We start from the raw sequence: 20,798 nt of genomic DNA on the forward strand, positions 1-20,798 counted from the left end.
TAAAATGTTTTATATATAAATATATATAGTAAATTTCTGTGTTTTCTTGTACATATTGATATGAACAGTATTTGAAATAAAAATTATAGCAATAACTGCACAGTGTTTTAAAGTTTTCAGAGTATTTACACATGTATTATATTAAGTGTCAATACAAATAATACTATTAATAATGATTTTTTTATTGTCAAAAATTTTGCTAGGTAATTAGCATATGAGCTTAATCCAGGCAGATTTTATTTTCACATTTTACAGATGAAGAAACTAAGAATGTGAGACCTAAAAGAACTTGCCCAAGATGACAAGGGAAATAAGCAGCAGAACTAGCCAGGGCTCAAATCCAAATTTTCTGGCTCCAAAGCACATGTGCACTGGAATATATGTGTAGGTAGACATTTAACATGTTATGGACTTTGTATTTTGATCACTTTTCTCAGCTACTTGGAAATGTATGAGAAGTTATTATATGCCTGAAAAATAGCTTGTACCACTGAAACGTAGAAAATGTTTAAAACCCAACATAGGCCCTAGAAATTTCAGTTTCTGCTGCACAGATGTTAGTCATGAACTCTCTGTTCAGGAGTGGAAACCATAACATTCTGAGTCACGTCAGCTGTCTGCATGTAAAGCCAACCCCGAACCACCGCCCCCACCCCTCCACCATGCCACCTCCACAAACAGTTAGAAATGAAATGTGTTTTTGTACATCATTTCTTTGATGACATTAAATCACAAATTATTGCACAAACAAGCAATCGAGAACATAACATGCTATTACTTTAGATTTAGAATACTTCAGTATATAAACATCAGAATATAAGTACTATCTAACGAAGCCAGGTTGTATTCACCTTTTACTGGCTAACAAAAACATGAGATGCTCCAATACTGGAAACCATGATTTTGGCTTCATAGTTATTTTCCTAGAATTGAATAACTCCCTAACAGGGTCAGGTAACTGGTTTGATCATGGCATAATCATTGCAAAATTAAAATGTTGATTAACAAAACATCTGTCATACGAAAAGTCATATGAATCACATTCACAGTCTGCGTTGAGCTGTTTTGACATACAGGTTATTTGAACAAATATTTTAGAGGAACATTCTAAAATCAAGGAAGAAAAAAAATGAAGTAACATTTTGATAAATACCTGGCCTGTCCTGGCGTGTACATTAAGCAGGGATAGAGTAGTTGCACAGACTGCTTTCTGTAATCTGGCTATGGTCTGCTTGGAAGTGCATCCGTATTTTGATGGCAAATTCAGAGGAAGAGAAGACAGAGTAACTGCAAGCTTGGCTTTTCTTTTCTAATAACCTTTGCTCTGCTCTGGGATGCCTGACGTCTGTGATGTTGGTAAGGTTTTATATTTTACAGAGTGAGATCTTTTTAAAAATACTGTTATGCAGGCAATTAAGATTAAAGTCAACTTCCCCTTCACGCTCCCTAGTAATATGCTTCTGTATCCAAAAGATAAGAACTTGAGAAAGGGCTCACTGGGACAGGCCAATGGGCCCGGAGTCCAGGACTCCGTTTCTGACAGTGATGGCAAAGGGTTTTATAGGGGATTGCATGGCTGCCCTCCCTCCATGACGTTAGCCTGAAGAAGGAGAAGATGGGTATTAAGAACACGTGATGACCTTTACTCATCTGTTATGTGTCTGACATCTAAGGATTTATCAAAATCATTTGTGAACGTCTACATTTTTTGGCCTCTAATGCCTTTGTTGTGTTAGGCAACCTTGCACCACCAGGAGTCAAATGCCCTTTGTTTCAGTCCAACCTCTTTCACTTACTAGGTGAATGAACTTGGCAAATCTTTTGCTTCTCAGAGCCTCAGTTTTTTGGTTTTTTTAAAATCTGTTATAAAACAACTGTTGTCCTGCCAGGATCATCAAATTTCAAACAGTTATTCTAAAGAAAGGACAAATGAGAAAATTAACCTGAACATGCAAAGATCCCAATGTAGCAGTAAGGTTCTAATTACCTTGCAGAACCCAGAGGTTTGTCCCCAGAGGCTAGCTGCTGACTACTTGGAGGAGATTATCAGCATCTAAACTGTGGAGTTCTCACTAGGCTGTCCCTCTTTCAGACCATTAAAAATGCAAAATAAGAACAGCAGTATTTATTCTTGAAATAGACAGTTGTTAATTTTTTCTCACCCAGGGAAGTACCCATTCATCCTTGCCTTTAGTTTCTAAAATCAGAAATAATTTGTTCAAAAACAATTATTAAGTACTTACTATGTCCACAGGCTGCTCCTGTGATGACAAGTAATTTTATGTTGTTTTATACAACTATACATACAGCTATTTTTTTAAAAGTAGAACTAAGTTTTCTTCAGTATTTACAAACTGTTTCTTCCCTCATGTATCTATTTACCCCTCAAAAAAATTCCAGTAATTAAGTAAACAATAACTACTCCTTCCAGAAACCATACTGTTTTTCTACAAAGAGAAAATGAGAATTTTACTGTATAAAAGAAATCTGAGGAAGGGAACGAATCAGTTTGTGACAAAGAAGGAATAAAGAGGTAGAAGCAGCAGCCCCACAAAGAGGAATAGGTGATTTTATCAGTTTCCAAAAGATTCGCAGTGATTCATGTCATTAATCAAATTTTCAGAAATTCAAATATATTGAACCAGCCAAGGTGTATTTTACCTTCCTCAAAGCAGTTCCCAATTTGTAATTTTCTATCAGTTATCCACACTTTACCATTTCTGACATGTACTGACCTTTCCATATTAATATGTTCTGTACTAGATTTACAATTTTGCTAATACTGCTGTCAGGAGAGTGTTGTTGTGAGATGGGGATGGGAGAGGTCAGCAGTTTCAGTAACATCCTTTTTAGTAAGATCATGAATTTATAAAGATGGTACAGAGCTGTAGCCAACTCTCCCAGACAATTTAAATGGGGATATATGCTAGGAGAGAGTGGAACATTGCAAATAGTGTTATCTCAAAGAACTCAAAGAGCAGATTTAAAGAAAAGAGGTAATTAACAAATTCCTGGAATGATGAAGCCTTTTCTCCTTCAAAAAATAGTTCCTTTTAAAAGAGCAGCTCCAGAAATTCCCTTTTTCATCTTCACCTTTACCAAGACCGTTACTCTTTTACAAGACAAGTACAGTATTTTGCCCCCAAGTGATTTACTCTGTAATTCCGCTTTGCTAATGATCATCCCTCTTCACGTTCATTGAAACATTTATGAAGTAAACTTAGGAAGATAACAGGGGATTCCTTTGAAATCTGCACAGTACCTACTATGTTTTAAGTGCCATTCTTTTAAGCCATCCTGTGTGATGAGTCAACACATGATATCTGAGGCAATTAGATTTAAAACATGCTAACTGCTGCTTTTTCTCATGTTGTAATCATTATCCAAGTAGCATTTGGCATCATCATTTTGGTTTGTTCATTCGTTTGAAGACCAAGTCACAAGAACAATGTTATTTGTTTTTAATTCTTCTGCCCAGTCTCTAAAATATCTGCAATTGTTTTACATTTGAATCAAATTTATTAACAGACATATGGTTATAACAGAGAAAGAACTCCAGCTGGTGAAGCCCTAAGCTAAGCCCACAATAATTTGATCATTTGCAAATTATTGTCACTTGAATGTTTTCTTAGTACAGCTTAATTATGACTCAACTAAGTCCAGAGTACAATGCACTTCCTGGGAAAAGAAGAAATTGAGAGCTCTCAGTGCAAATAAGGCAAGCTTTGTTATTCATGTAGGTTTGTCCTGCACAACTGAACATCTGCTAATAAATGTGTTTCCAGTCTCAATGATAGTTTTTGCCTTCATCACTCAAACCTGGCATAAAATTTACATCAACTAAGAATTCATGTTATTTACTCATTGCTAACTATTACAATCCCATTAAAATTTTAGCCCATCATACCCTCTGGAAAATTAGAAATGTTTATAAAAATAAATGCACAAATAAGACAGAGAGGAGTTTGCCTTTTTTTTCCCAGAAGCTCTTTGACAGGTGGTCACCTTGAAATTATGCTGCAATCATATAGCCGATTTTTAAAAAATGATCTTGATACAGAAGGTAATCAAGAGCTCTTGGGAGCCACCTCTGCATTTTCCAAGCAATCTTTTCTGCAGTTTAAATATGTTCATACAAATCCTAAATGACATATAAAGCAATTTTTGCCTTCAAACTATGTAGATTAGTCATAGCATTGTAATTAAATGTCACAGAATGGCAAATAATTATCTTACTTAAATGGTTAATATAGGAAAAGAACAGTAACTATCAGTCTGAATATGTACACATGGTGCTTGTGGCTTTATTGATATAATTAAACTTAAAAACATTTTATTTGTGTGGCCCTACCTGCCACTGACAAATCAAGTTTGAGAATTAGTATTTGACTAGAGGGCGCAAAGTCCAATGATTTTAGCTCCACTTCAACCCACCCTACTTAGAAGAGTATTCAAATATTTAAACCCTCATAGTCTCTACTTGCCAGAAAAAATATCAGGGTCAACTCTTTCCATGTGAGGGACCTAGGAAATTTACGATAGTAACAGCCTCCTTGCCATGGCCTGTCTTTCTCTTCCAACTGTTTCCTACCGCCTTGGCAGATTTTTGGAATTTACTCTGCTAATGGAGGACATGTCCTGTTCACCTCTTCCAAGGGATAAGGGCTAAACTAAGCTCACAGCTCACTCCTTGGGGAGGGGGGGAAGCACAGTTCCTATCTTTCAGAATGTTTCTTAATTCTGTAAATCTTCTGAAAAATCCAGTAGTTGTAATGCATCATGTGGTACCACATTGTCAAATCCATCTCTTAGCATACTTTCCCCCTTCGTTAAGACAGAAGACCATTATCATCCAACTGTCCTGCTCAGGGTGGTTGCTTTACTCCCCAAGAGCATACACTTCTAGGAAGAAATAAGGAGTTTGAGAGCAAGTCCCTAAAGTCTTGCTCATCTCCGTTTCTTCTCTGACAGGGACAGGGCCTAAGGCCTTTCTGCAAACTTGATGCTCAGATCATGCCAGAGGCATCCAATGTAAGTGCAGGGCAGGTATGTCAATTAGACAATAGGACCCTGGTGAAGAGGATATGATACAAATGGCCCATATCAGTCCATCCTTCTGACCTCAGTGCTACTGTATTCACTGGGGCAAAGGATCAGCAATTAAAAACCAAAAGAACACAAACAAAAATACTGCTCAGTATCACACAAAAAAAAAAACACCGCACACTGTCTTTTGCCTGAGTCATTCCTGTTGAAGAGTTTCTGTCATCCCATAGGGGAGGAAAGATTGGAAGTTAAAACCTGAACCATCGTCTTAACAAACATCTATAGGCTAGACTCCTGGGTGTCAGAGTAAAACAATGTGGGGTTTTTTGTTGTTGTTACTTTTATTTTTTGTTTTTTTCTCTCAACAACTGTCTGGAACATATTTAGTGAGAAAAGTTTCTTACCAGCCCCTGGATGAAAACTTCCATGTACTAAACTTTTTTGATCAATCTTAGTCAACTAAAAGTTCTATGGTTTAATCACAATTCAGTTTCAATACAGTTATTGAAAATATCTAGTCTGAAAGTCAACAGAAAATCAACAGAAGTTAAGTCTTCTCCGATGTACCCTCCCTGGGCCTGTATCCAGCAGCAGGTCAGGGAAGAGGGCTATGATTCTCCTCTCTTTTCCTGCCTTATGCTTCAGACCTCTCCTCATCTCACCCATCAGGGTTTCTGATCACATTCCATCAGGACAGATGGGAAGGGAGGAAAGGTAAAGCAGAAAAAACCTTGCTTGATGGGCATTTTGCTAAATTGACTTTGTACTCCCCAGACTCATCATGGATTTAAATTTTACTGTGTATTTGGTGGGGTTTTTCAGAGATCTCTTACTGAAGTCCCTTTAGTCCAGTTAAGGCAAGCTTCTCAGTTTGGTCTATTAGAAATTGTATATAATTTTCTCCTTTGCTAAAGTTTCCTTGTTCCTATGTGCAGCCCTCCCAGACAGGACTCAGAAAACCCCATGCTGCCTCTGCCTGTCTCCCTCTATGTGTCTCTCTGTCTCTCTCTCACTCTGTGTGTGTGTGTGTGTGTGTGTGTGTCTGTCTGTCTGTCTGTCTGTCTGGGTGGCTGAGTGGCATGGCCCATATTGTATACAGAAAGCACACACGCACTGTTACTTCCAACAAACTTGGAGCATACAGGTCAAGCTTTGCACAGCACAACCTTCACTATCACTCCCACCACCAGGGCCGGTAACCAGATCATGTCTCCCTAGAGGGAGACAAGCACTGATCCACTAGGACAGCCACGTTTTAGGAGATACATATGAAGTTCCCCTAGGAATCCTGGTAAAGTCTTCTCACTAGACTTGAGTGAGTGGATGTCACAGCACAGCTCTTGCTAAACGAATCCTCCTCACATCTTTGATACTACTCTCCCAAATCCCAATCCTTTTATACCCTTGTTGTAGATATCTTGTTCTGCTTCAGGGCCCCCAAGATCATCTTCGTGTTGTCTGATTCACTTGAAGGACTTTTAGGACTCTGAAATGGTGTTACAATCATGGTTACAGTTAATTACAGTAAAATGATGCAGATTGTGTATGAAAAATGTCTCCTGTCATATCAGTAAACAAAGGATGTTGAGGCCATCAAGCCATCAGCCACTGCAGCTACCTCCAGCTATGTACCCTGAGGGGATTCAGGATAGAGAAAAACAGGATACTGGCCTTAGATAGTTATATCAAAGGAATGATTTCATTGAGTCCAGACTCTTGCATCTTCCCATATACAGAAAAGCACTATATTCATTAACTTAAGATGTCTGGTTTTCTTCAATTAACAGTAATCTTTTGATATTCCCACTACCTGGTTTTTGCAAAAACTTCTATATATCCTGGCTCCTCCCCTACCTCTTCAAAGCAGTCTCTCAGAGTGATCTGAGAGCTGTCTCCCAGGCTTAAGTCCTCGGTATGTCCACTGAATGAAACATAATTCTCAACTTTTAGGTTGTGCATTTTTTTTCAATTGACAAGATCCATCTCAGCAACGTGAAAAGGCACATAGACAAAGTCCAGGAAAAACCAGATATAAATGTGCAGAATTTAAGCAACCCAAGCCTTCTGAGTTAACCTTAACTCTTTAGTTCAAAGTTCCCATTAAGATTGAAAATTAATTTGGGCTGCTGACTCCTTCCTCAAGAGTAAACCTGAGGAAACTATGGAAACCAGAGAGAATCATAGATTATAATAACGAACAACAAATTTTTGTAAAAAAAAAAAAAAAAAACAATCCCTAAGGAACCTGAATTCCACCATAAAGTTACCATAAACTGGTAGAAACATAGAGAATTGAGAGGTTGGTGGAAGAAGAGGACTCAAAGTCAAAGCCATAGGTGGCCAGAAGAAGCAGGGAGAATATAGGTCAGAAGAAATATTTCTATTTAGCCCTTTCCTCTCCCCGCACTCTAAACATAGTTGACCCTTCATTCTTGAGACCAGGAGGAATGGCCCAAGGTCAGCCTCAGAAGGATGAAATCTAGTAGCACCAGAGCCCTGCTGATGTGGGGACTTAAGGAAAACAGGTGAAGATTAAATAGCCTCCCTCTGAGTCTATCAAGAAAATGAAGACTGAGAATTGACTCCTGAATTTAGCAACAAGAAAGTCACAAGTGACCTTCTCAAGAGCAGTTGTTTTGGGGGAATGTGGAAGTAGAGCTAAATATGGAGGAAGAGAGGCAACTAAAATGATTAAATTCTATTTAAGAAAGAAGAGAGGGAGAATTCAAGACAAATGTTTTTCAAAAGCCCTTCCCCTGAGTGTGACTCTAAGAGAAGGAAGAAATCAAACACTAGGTAGAAAGAAAAATGGAAATATCTATTAGCAGAGAAGAGGGAGACTGATGAAGGAAATAAGGGCGAATCACTGCAGCGATGTCCCTGAGTAGACAAGGGGAATGTGTCCTGGTGCCCAAGTGGAGGGGTTGACTTTCACTAGAAGTAAAGACAGTTCATTCATAGTTGGTTAATTTGGATTCCCTAAAGATGGAGACAGAGACAAGAATTTCATGCAAGTAGTTTAGTTGTTAGGGAATCCTAGAAAGCAGAAGTGAGGAATTAAGAACAGTGAAACAAGGAAGGTTAAAATAAGTAAGTAAATTTAAAAAAATATTATGTTTTTAAGCCATTTTCCAGTCTAGGAAACTGGAGCCCAGTCTCTCTAAGGGACCCTCTGAAGATCTATGGAAAATGGATATCAGATCTGACCCACTGAAGGACAAGGAAGCTGGGACAGCCTACACCCTGTTGGTTGAGGGTTAGTCCTTTAAGAATTATCTCCTCTGCACAACCCATACTGCAGGGAGAGGGGCTAGAAATTTAAAGTTGAAGAAGGAAGACAAACGAAGGATAGTTCAAAAGTAGTATGATTGGACACAATTGTTATAAGGAGTTGGAAACATAGGTCATAGTTACGAGAGTGGGATGCTTGAAATTAAGATTATGGACATGTCACCATTGCTAGTAAATGAAAAGGACTAGTGGAGCCATCCATCCATGGAATTGGATGGCTAAAGTGACAGGAGACAAGATCGCTGAAGTAGAGGTCAAACTGAGAAGTCAATGTATGGAAAGATGACCCACTTGAAGGATATAATCTTGAAAAATTAACACAAGAGATCATGTTGGAGAGACTGACAGTGAGCCTAGAGCTAAAACCTTCAAATAAATGAATGGAGCAGCCTAGGAGTTGGTAGATACCTTCAACAAGAAAGAGTAGTACGCATTGATGTACCCAAGGGTGTAAATATTATTTAGAATTGCAGGAGCATGGTGGTAATAAAAAACATACTGGCATTCTTTGTTTGTTTTATTATAGCTTTTCAATTCTCTGCAGACAGTGAACACTTTAATTACCTTGACCTGGAGAAGACTGCACCCTCACTCATTTTTAGACATCTCAAAGTGTGCAGTATATATTGAGGATATGTGATCTCTAAAACTTTAGCGATATTGGGGGTAGGGGGCATTTTCTAGAAGCAGCAATAAGGACTGAGAAGTACCCCTATATCCCGTCTAGGTACAGCAGTGTAAGGAGTGTGAGAGAAATCATTTGAGAGAGGGAGTATTCCAGGGGCCAGCCAGGAAGAAGAGCTGAAGTACTCACTACTGACTGTGCCTTCCAGAGAGAGCAGTGGGTTATTTAAGGGCCTGAGATTGTGGAGAAGGTATTGGGAGGACCTGAGAGGGTTGAGTAGGGGCCAAGCAGGTATTAGAACAAGAATGTGAAGGGAATGTTCAGAGAAGTAGTTGGAGATTTTGCTAATTACTGACTGACTTTCAGAGGGTACAGTGGGATTGTTTTAGGAGCTGGAAAGGGTGAAAATGGTATTAGTAAAGTAGCTGCCAAGAGTCACCTTGGAATTAAAGTCAGGGAGATGTGGAACCATCTAAAACCATTAACATTAAAGAAATCTAAAGCCACTAATGAAATAGAATCAGTAGCTTGAAATCTACTCACAAAACAATAGTAATAAATCAAATCCAGGTTTTATAGGTGAGTTCTACCAGTCTTTGAAAGACCAAAAGTTCGCTGATTGATAAGTGCCATTCCAGAGAGCTGAAAAAGAAGGAAGTTCCCCGCAAAGTCTATGTGAATTCCATGCTAGAAAGAAAAATATAGGCAAACCTCATTTCCCAAACTGGCTAAAAAATAAAATCCTGTAATAAAATTAGTAAACTATATCTATCAATTATTTTTAAAATTAAAAGACAGCAGAATGCATCAAAGAAATGCAAGAGAGGTTAATGACATACAACTAATCATTTAAACTCCACGTTAATAAAGGAGAAAAATAAAAAGCTTATAGTCATCTCTGTAGATTCCTAACATTTGATAAAATTCAACACTCTTTTATGCTTAAAAACTAGCAAACTAGGAATAGAATGGAATTTCTTTAATCTGAAAAAGGTTATCAAAAGCCTACAGCAATTTTTATTCTTAATGATACATCATTACGTGCATAATAAGCACAATTCTTTGGATACAATCACCAAGCGATTTAATTTTGTTTTACAATCATCTCTTGGCCCTTTACTCTTTCAGCTGAGTATTAGACTCTGTATTTTGAGTTTAGATTTTTTTTAATTCACATTAGACATTTTAAATGAAACTGCATTGATTATGTAGATTTGTTTGAGAATTATGTTTGAAATATTGATTCTGCCTAAACATGAATAGAAACTATCTCCTCTTTTTCTAGATCTTCTGTTAAGTCCTATAATGTTATATTTCAGAGTTTTTAAACATTTGTTAGATTTATTCTTTTGTATTTAATTGTTTTGGTTCTAGTGTAAATGGCATATTAAAACTCCATCATTGATTTACTGTTTCTGGGTATAGAAAAACTATTGATTTTTTTGTATACCAATTTGTTTCCAGCAAAGCTTCTAAACTTCATTAATTCAAATGATTGTCTATAGATTTTCTTAGATTCTCTGTTCATACAACCGTAACTTCTGTATATAAGGAAGGTTTTATTTCTTCCTTCCCAATCCATTTAGCTGTCATTTCTTGTCCTGATCTTACCGTATCCATCTGGTAAATGTGGAATAGAAGCAGAGATAAAGGTCCTCTTTATTGTTCTTGTTTGTCATGGACATTTGCCATTCTTTTGGTCAACTAGCACCCTTCCTATTAGAAATCTTAGTGGGAGACAAAGACCACCTTTAAAAGTGTTATAAATATTGTTTTTCCAACCCTCTGCACTAGAGCAAGTCCACACGACCTAGGTTCCGCAATCAGATGCACTCTGTGATTAATTTAATTAGTCACCTAATTACAAGCATCAGTAGGGGCAGCAGAGAACTCTTTCTGTGGCTATGGTCATGGTAAGAGCAGCTGCAAAATCGAGTTTGTAGTTGTAGGGGAGCAAAAGTTGCCACCCTAAACTGTCTCTTTGGGATATGGATTATCTTGAGCTGAAAAGAATCAAGGCCCAAGAGACTCAGGAAAAAAAACTGACCTCATTGCAACTGCCTAAAAGAATTTAAATGGAGGTCCTTTTCCTGGAATAGAGCTGTCAGCAGAGATAGCTGCAAAGAATATGGGCTAGGTGTAGTGGTGGGGAAACTGTGATCTCCCCAGCCCTCTCCCCATTGGTAACCACTAATTTGTTCTCTGTTTCTGTAGGTATGTCTCTGTTTTGTTTTGTTCCTTTTATACTTTACATTCCACATATAAGTGAAAACATAACAGTATTTGTCTTTTTCTGTCTAACTTTTTTCACTAAGCATAATACCCTCCAGATCCATGCATGTTGTTTAAAATGGCAAATACTCATTCTTTTGATGGCTGAGTAATATTCCATTGTGTGTGTGTGTGTGTGTGTGTGTGTGTGTATGTGTGTGTGTGTGTATGCAGTTTATCCATTTCTGTATCCATTCATCTGTTGATGGAACTTAGATTGCTTTCATATCTTGGCTATTGTAAATAATGCCCTTGTGAACATTGTGGTAAACATATCTTTTCAAATTACAGTTTTCATTATATTTAGCTATGTACCCAGCAGTGAAATTGTTGGATATGTGGTATTTCTATTTTCAATTTTTTGAGAAACCTTCAAAATGTTTTCCACAGTGGCTGCATCAGTTTACGTTCTCACCAACCGTGTACCCTTTTCTCCACATCCTTGCCAACATTTGTTATTTGTAGACTTTTTGATGGTGGTCTTCCTGCAGATGTGAGGTAGTATCTCATTGTGGTTTTGATTTGCATTTCTCTGATGATTAACAATGTGGAGCATCTTTCCATATGCCTGTTAGTCATCTGTGTATTTTCTTTAGAAAAATGTTTATTCAGGTATTCTACCAATTTTTAATCAGGTTATTTATTTTTATAATACACAATTATATGAGCTATTTATATATTTTGGATATTAACCCCTTGTCAGTCATAACATTTGCAAATAATTTCTCCCATTCAGTAGGTTGTCTTTTTGTTATATGGATGATTTCCTTTGCTGTGCAAAAGTTTTTAGATTTAAGTAAGTCCCACTTGTTTATTTTTGCTTTTGTTTCCTTTGCCTGAGGAGAAACATCAAAAATATTGCTATGACTTAGCAAAAATTGTTCTGCTTTTATGTTTTTCTTCTAGGAGTTTTATGGTTTCCAGTCTAACACTTAGGTCTTTAATTCATTTTGTGTTTATTTTTGCATATGGTGTGGGAAAATGTTTTGATTTCATATTTTTACATGTAGCTGTCCAGTTTTCCCAGAACCACTTAGTGAAGAGACTCTTTCCTCCATTGTATATTCTAGCCTCCTTTGTCTTATGTAATTGATCGTAAGCACATGGCTTTATTTCTGGGCTCTCTATTGCATTCTGTTGATCTCTGTTTTTATATAGTAACCATGTTGTTTTGATTACCGTAGCATTGTTTTAACATAGTCTTAGGCCAGGGAGCATGGCATCTGCAGCTTTGTTCTATTTTCTCAAGATTGCTTTAGCTACTTGGGGTCTTTTTCACTTTAAAAAAGACCCTTTAACTTTACTTGTAAGTTTGGTTTAGTAGTGATGAATTCTTTTAGGTTTCGCTTCTCTGGGAAACTATCTCTCCTTCAGATCTGAATGAAACCTTTCTAGGTAGAGTATCCTAGGTTGTAGGTGTACCTTTCTGCATTTTAAATATATCTTGCCGCTCCCTTTCAGCCTGCAAAGTCTGCAGAAAAATCAGCTGATAGCCTCATGTGGGTTCCCTCATATGTAACTCTTTGTTTGTCTCCTGCTGCCTTTAAAATTCTCTTTTTACATTTAACTTTTCCCATTTTAATTATTATATGTCTTGGTGTGGGTCTCTTTGGATTCATCTTGCCTAGGACTCTGTTCTTCCTGGACCTGGATAACTGTTTCCTGCTTCAGGTTAGGGAAATCCTCAGCCGTAATTTCATCAAATACATTTTCTACCTCTTTCTCTCTCTCTTCTCCTTCTGGAATCCCTCTAACATGAATGTTACTGGGCTTGATGTGTCAGAAGTCCCTTAAACTATCCTCACTTGATTTCACTTTTTTTTTTCTTTTTGCTGCTTTGATTGGGTGGTATCCAGTGTTCTGTCTTCTAGTTTGCTTATGTGTTCTGCATCACAAAATATTGTTAATTCCTTCTAGCACATTTTTCATTTCAGTTACTGTATTCTTCAGCTTTGATAGTTCTTTTTATATTTTCCAGTTCTTTGTTGGAGTTCTGTGTTCCTTTATTCTTTTCCTGAATTCAGTGAGCATTTTTATTACTGTTGCTTTTAGCTCTTTATCTGGCAAATTACTTATCTCAGTAAATCCCCCTACCCCCCCCCGACACCTTGGGGGATTATATTATTCTTTCATCTGAAACATTTTCCTCTGTCTTCTTATTTTGTTTTACTTTCTCTATTTCTCTCAATGAAGTTAGGCAAAACAGCTACCTACGCTGGTCCTGAAATCATGTTCTTGTGTGGGAGTGTCTCTATGCAGTCTGTGTGTGCTCAGTGGCTTTGGTTGGAAAGCAGGCTCTGAAGTGAGCAAGGGTCACATCTTCCCTCAGGGCATGCTGGCAGCTGCTTTCTTGGTGGATGGTAGGGCTGGAGTGGGGGCTAGAGCCAGTGCCAGGTGTGAGCTGGGGCTTCTCCTGGGCTCAGTGGTAATTGCTGTCCTATCAGAGGGTGAGACTGGGTCCCCAGGGGCTGGAGCAGGTGCCCTGCAGGAGGTGATCTTCTCCCTGGTATGTGTGATGGCAGAAGGCATGGCTAGGACCTGAGATGTTGCAGCTGCGTTTTTGAGTTGGCTCCTGGTCTCTGCCTTAGTCCAAGGCTGGGTTGGGGATCTAGAGGTTGGAGTTGCACTTCTGAGTTGCCTCCAGGTCTCTACCATGGCTAGAAGCAGGGCCAGGACCCAGCTATCTCAGATCTTTCCCTGATGCCTGCTTGTGCGCTGGCAATGGTGGACTCCACCCTAGTGGGGAGCAGTACCAGAACAGGAGACGCTGGAGAAAAGCCCCATGCAGGCCGGGGTGACGCACTGGGGCAGTCTCGACAAACTGGTCAGAGCACAGGCAGTTCTCAGTCTGCTGCCTCTGCACGGGGGCTGGGAGCAATCAAGTCTATGTAGTTCCTCTCCAAGAGTGGAGTCTCAGTTTCTTATAGTGAGTCCCACTGGTTTCCAAACAAGAGGGCTCACTTCTTGGTGTTGGACCCCAGTTCTGGGGTGCCTAATATGGGGCTCACTCCCTCTCTCCTTAGAGAAGATCTCCAAGCCTGTGATATCCCCTTTCTCTTCTTGGTCACCTGCTAAGGGGTTTGGGTCCTGACTAGATCACTTCTCTTCAACTTGCTATCAGAGTCCATTTGGGTTTTTTCTTTATAGCCTTGGTTATAGAAGAGCTGTTCTGCTGGTCTTCAGGTTGTTCAGAGTTTCTCTATATGTGGTTGTAGTTTTGATGTGTTTGTGGACATAGGTGAGTTCTGGGTCTTCTACTCTGCTGTCTTGATCCCACCACTCAAACTATATTTCTTTTGTATGATGCTACAAAATTCAAAGATATTCTTTATTTTGTCTTTCTCAGAAAAATTAGCTGCTAAGAGAATAAAAATGCCAGGCAGATTTCTTTTGAAGTTTTATGGAGTTGGAGAAACCAAAATTTGAATCCAAGACCTATCAAAATGGAATGACCATAATAAATATTCCAAAGTTTCAGTTGAGACTCCTGAAATGGGCAGACGAAGGTGATATGCTCATATTTTGTTTGCTTTCTAGAAGAAGACTGAACTGTCTCTGAAGGAATATAGTATCATCCAGAGCCTCTACAGTGTTTCACGCTCACTGTCCAGCAATCACTAAAGTGCCTGGAAGTTATAACCAGCTTCCCCCAAGGAAGATCATAGCCAACACCTGATTGCTATAAGAGGAGTAGAATTCCTGCAAAATCTCCAGTCTCTTGCTTCCAGGTATGTGTGAGGGGATTGATACACTCTGGTTTTTGTTGTTGTTGTTGTTGTTGTTGTTGTTGTTGTTGTTGTTGTTGTTGTTTTTACATTCCAGAATTTTCCATATGATCAGGCTCATGCTGGATTTCACTTGAAGACCATCCTCACTTAGCTGCTTCCATTCCCTGTCCTATTTCCTCATTCTCTAAAGGATGCTCCCTGTAAACTGTTTGTATGGACTGCAGCATAACTCATCTTACTGTGCTTCACTTTACTGCACTTCACAAATAGCGTGCTTTTCCCAAATTGAAGGTTTGTGACAACCCTGCATTAAGCTCTTCTCCCGGTGCCATTTTCCCCACAGCATTTGCTCACTTTGTGTTTCTGTGTTACTTTTTAATAAGTCTCACAATATTTTAAACTATTTATTATTATTATTATTATTATTATTATTATTATTATTATTATTATTATTATTATTATTATATTTGCTGCAGTGATCTGTAATCAGTGATCATTGATGTCTCTACTGCAAAAAGATTATGACTCACTGAAAACTCAGATGATAGTTAACATTTTTTACCAATAAAGTATTTCTTAATTACAGTATTTACATTTTTTTAGATATAATGCTATTGCACACTTGATAGATTATAGTATAAGCAAACATAACTTTTACATGCACTAAGAAACCAGGAAATTCATGTGACTTACTTCGTTGTAGTGGTCTGGAACAGAACTCACAATACCTCCAAGGTATGCCTATAACCAGCCTCAAAATCTAATTCTATGGTATCCTACTGAAGATACTGGCAAGACTGATTAAAGAAAGATAGAGATGGCACAAGTTAACAACATTGTAAATGAAAAAAAAAAAAAGAATATTACTCAATTCCAGCAACCATTATCAAGATAGCAAGAGAATACTGTGAATAAATATTTCTTAATATGTTTGAAAATTTAGATGAAATTTACATGTTCTTTTAAAAGTTACTAAGAAAATAGGCATGAGAAGAATAGAAAACATGAATAATCCTATGTCTATAAATAAATAAAATTTTTAAATTTAAAACTTGAAAACTTTCTCACAAAATAAGCCTCATGGTTATATGGCTTTACAGGGGAACTTATTCAAACATTCAAGGAAGGATACTAATCTTAGAAAAACAATACCAGAAAATAGGAAGGTAGAAATATGATCTTAATGATAAAACCTGGTAAGGACATAATAAGAAAGTATAGTGAAAGTCCACTAACTTTTATGAACATAAATGCAAAGCCCTAAAGAAAATAATAACAAATTGGAACCAGAGATATGTAAAACTTAAAATACAGCACTAGGAAAATTGATTCATTCAGGAATTTAAGGTTACTTTATTACTTATAAATAAATCAGTGTAATTCACTACAATAACCAAGTAAAGGTAAAAATCATATAATTATCTCAAAGGTAAACAAAAAGAAAGAATATTTATTCATTATAAAATTATTAAGAAACTAAAGATAGAATGTTTCCCCATCTAGTAAAAGGAAACTGCTAAAAATTATGTATATCTATACATATGTATATAGCAAGCATCACACAACGGTGAAATAGTGAAAGGTTTCCCTATGCTATTATGAATTATGACAAGAATGAATACTCACTCTCACTTCTGTTCAAGCTTGTGCTGGCCATCATGCCATATTCCTGTTGGAGATGAACCGTAGCACCAGAGCCCATTCTTCCCGGTCAGCCATGATACAAAGATGTCACCATCCCTAGCTGTTTGTCACCATGCAATTAGTGTTGATTGGAAACTTTGTCTGGAATGGGCAGAACTTATTGGTTGTCTTTTCCTGGTAACTGTTTCTAATCAGTATATTAAAAGTACCTAGGAGTAAATCTAATGTAATCTGTGTAATATTTCTATGCACAAAAAGGAAAATAACAATGATAGAGATTGAGGAAGACCTAAATAAATGTCTGTACCATGTTCATAGTTTAAAAGATTTAATATCTAAAACTGCTAATAGCTTTAATTAAAAAAGAAATACTTCCAGACATCAAGAATTATGACTATACAAATTAAAATAGTATTGAATTCACTTAAGAGTAGATAAATTGACCAGTTCTAAATGCAGAAATAAGCCCACATATACGCAGTTGCCTGAGGGAAGGAATAATCTTTTCAATAGATAGTTCTGGAACAATAGAATATCTACATAGATATTAAATGAATAACTATATATTATATTGACTTTTTAATTTATTCCTCTTTCTGTTGTTTTATCTCAGGGTCTGTTTTTATCAATTGTTTTTATCCTGTTTATGGATCAAATATCCTTTCTTCTTCATTTGTGTAGTAATTTTTTGTTGTATTCTGGACACTGTGAATACTATATTGTTGAGAGTCTGGATTAAATTGTCTTCCTTTAGAGGGTGCTTTGTTTCGACATGCAGTTAATTGTTTGGTGACTTGGTTTTGTAGAAGTTTAATTTTAGGCTTTGGTAGGCTAAATCTACATCAGGCTTTCTCAGCCTTGGCAGTATTGTCATAATGGACCACACAATTCTTTGTTGTGTGGAACTGCCCTGTGTATTGTAGGATGTTTCGCAGTCTCCCACTTCATACCAGCAGCACATGTCCTACAGTTGTGACAATCAGAAATGTCTCTGTGCATTGCCAGGTGTCTCCTGAGGGGCAAAACTCTCCTAGTTGAGAACTGCTGTTCTAGAAAAGCCATTACTCTGAGGCCATAGTAGCCCTATTTCTGAAACATGGACTTTCTGGAGAATCTTTTTAATGTCTTGCATGGTCAATGCTCCTCTATTCTGCTTAGTTGCAACTCCAACTCCTCACAGCCTTTCCCTACCCTTCTAAGAGTTGTTCTTTGCAAAACCTCTTAGAATTTCATTCCGTGTATGTTTGGTCTAGCATTTAGCCAAAAGCTCAAGATGTTTCTCCTCTGAACAACTGTCTTCACTCTGGTACATTTCAGCCTTTTCAGCATGATCACTGCTGTTTGGGCTCAGCTTCTTTGTGCCACAGTTTGAAAGTGCCCCTCACAGAGTCCATCTTGTATATTTCTTACTTTCAAGGATCAGAGCTCTGGGTCATCTATTGTCTGATATCTAAACACTGACACTTCTTCTATTTTGTCCACTTTTAGGGTTTATTACAGCAATATAAATCCTATATTTGATATTTCATCATGACTAGAACAGAAGTCTCTGATTATCTGTATAGAAAAAAAAAACTGATGCTACTTCATAGCAGTCATAAAAATCAATTAGTAGTGGGTTACAAACTTAAATGTAAAAACTAAAATAATAAGACTTCTAGAGTCTAGAGGAAACCTGGGAGTGGGCAAAGATCAATATATGTCAACCAAAGAATATACAAGAACTTTGGCATTGTTAGTAATATTTCCAAACTGTAAGCATCCCAAATTTTGATTAACAATAAATTAATTTGGTTTATTCACCCAAAAAATACTACATAGTGATGAAAAACCATAGCTTATATATTCAAAAATATACATAAATTTTACAAGAGAATATATACATATATGCTAAATGTTCCATTTATTTAAAGTTGAAAAACAGGCGAAAGTATGTGTGCAGTAACAAAAATAAGTATTGTGATGAGGTATTTTCCATTTGAAAAGAGATAAAAACTAGAAGAGAGTATAAGGAATGCTTCTGGAATGCTCCTAATGTTTTATAACTTGATTTGGACAGTGAGTACACAAATACATTAGCTTTGTAAAACTCACCAATATCTCCAAATACAGTTTATGCACTTTTACTATATATCTCATGCTTCAATAGTAACAAACGTAAAAAACAAATAAGGAAACAAGACAGAGAGCCACTCTTGGACAGATCTCTTCTTAACAAGTCCTGGCCACCATCTCATTCACTAGCATCCCAGCTCCAACTTTAATTTTGACACTTAGATATGTCCTTTCATTTCTTACTAGATAATTCACAAATTATATGTACTTTATATTATCCAGGATTTTAAAAAATATTTATTAATGGAATGGTTCATTCTTGCCTGACAGTCCATTATTTCTAGAACAGAAGCTGCTTGTTTGAATATAAATTGATTTAATCAGTCTCAAATATAGTTTGACAGTTGCATCAAAAACCTGAAAAAGGTTCATCTCATTCATTTTGTACATCTCCTTTCAGAATCCCACTTTTAGGAATTTTACATTGAGAAGTTATTTCATTATGTGTCTGGGTATGCACATTATCAAAACAAAACAAGTGACAGCTACTTTATCAAGACAACAACAAATCCTGAAAACAGCCTAAGTATCCAACAATAGAATGTCAGTTACACAAATTGTAATATATACTTAAAGCCAACGACTAGACTGACATTAAAGTGATGATGTTGAGCTACATTTAGTGACATGATTTTTCATGATACATTGTTGTTAGGAAAGAGAGCATAGAGCACCATGTATTATATTAGTCCCGCTTCATTTAAAAAGATAGAGATAAATATTAATGAAAGATATGCACAAAAATGCTGACAGTAGTACTTCTGGGCTGTATGCATTTGAGAAATTTTCTTGGTTTTTTATTTTGCATATTTTTGCTGTATAATATTTATACAGTAAATAGACCCAAATAACTTTATAACTGAGAGCTAACATGTTGATTTATTTTTAAAGGACAAATAGTTTAAATATAAATATATTATGAGGAAGAATACTATAATATGATTGTATAGCCCCAAATCCTAAAGAGCCATATGTAGTATCTTAAGTGTCATGCTCATCAAATTCTGTAAGTTTGGCTTCTGCCCTCTCATGACAAAGAAAGATGTGAAAAAACACAAACTGCTTCATAGTCCACTGAATTATGTTAATATGAGAAGTTTATATCTTAGGACTTTTATTGTTTCCAACTTAAACACAACATTTCACTATGATTCCATACTGTGTGTTTCCATTGTTTTTAAGTTTTTCCACTGTTTTGGAAACCTATACATTAAGAATTAACTAACAGCTTAGAAGTTCTGTGATTTTATTTCAACAAAGCCATGAGGTGATCAAGAATAATTGGCTAAGAAAGGTAAAAGCTAATGAGTACCAAAAAAAGAGGTTTTTTTTGATCACCAGACTTATGAGAAATTTACAAGCCTGGATATCTAGCAATTTTATTAAAGTATCTCTCAAGTAGAAGTGTTACGAGGTCAGAGTGAGACAAAGGGTAATCTTCTATATAGTATCTAAGTCCACTTGTCTATGCACAGTTATGGCTCTATGTGGCATTTTTTTAGTGAATGCAAAATAAAGATTTTTTAAAATTTCTAAATTACTTTCATCTTCCTGAAACATAAAGAATAGTGGGTGCTTTAAGTCCAATGCATGCAGCTCCCTCTTCATCATTGCTGGCTTTGCTGAGATAGATCTTTGCATCCTTTCAGAATTATATATAAAGCCTGGTCTAGAGGCTACTCTTTACATAACAGAACTAGGAGATATTTAAAGTATCTTCCACCCCTGAGAGTCTAATCATTGGAAAAGCAGGAGACGTACTTCCCTGATGTGCAGGCATCCCTTTTGGCCTAGAGTGCCAGTGTGGTGTCATGTTCCATCTCCCGTGAGAAGGGTGCACTGCTTTTTCCAGTTGGTCCAGGTGTTGCTCTACATGTGTGCTCTCCTGTATCACTGGCAGTGCACCACCCACGGAGGAGAGCTCACTGACAGCTTGCTAACCTGGGTTCCTTATGGAAATCTTAGGCTGGCAATAGTTTCCCTGAACTATAAGATCCAACAGGCTTTACCACAAGCTCACAGGTGGCTCCAGAACCTGTGGCTCCATGTGTTTTTAAATACATGAATTTGATTAATAT

The 20,798-nt window shown here is 37.0% G+C and overlaps 1 long non-coding RNA gene across 1 annotated transcript in view; it reads left to right on the forward strand.

The window, feature by feature from the left end:
- Nucleotides 1-207: 207 nt before the first annotated feature.
- LOC135322859 (uncharacterized) overlaps nt 208-20,798 on the forward strand; it is a 30,536-nt gene continuing 9,945 nt past the window's right edge. The window contains exons 1-2 of the long non-coding RNA XR_010383760.1: nt 208-384; nt 14,771-14,961. This is a non-coding gene — a long non-coding RNA (uncharacterized LOC135322859). The remainder of the gene's footprint in view (nt 385-14,770; nt 14,962-20,798) is intronic.

Source organism: Camelus dromedarius, chromosome 14 (genome assembly GCF_036321535.1).
Source record: "Camelus dromedarius isolate mCamDro1 chromosome 14, mCamDro1.pat, whole genome shotgun sequence".
Classification (NCBI taxonomy): Eukaryota; Metazoa; Chordata; class Mammalia; order Artiodactyla; family Camelidae; genus Camelus; species Camelus dromedarius.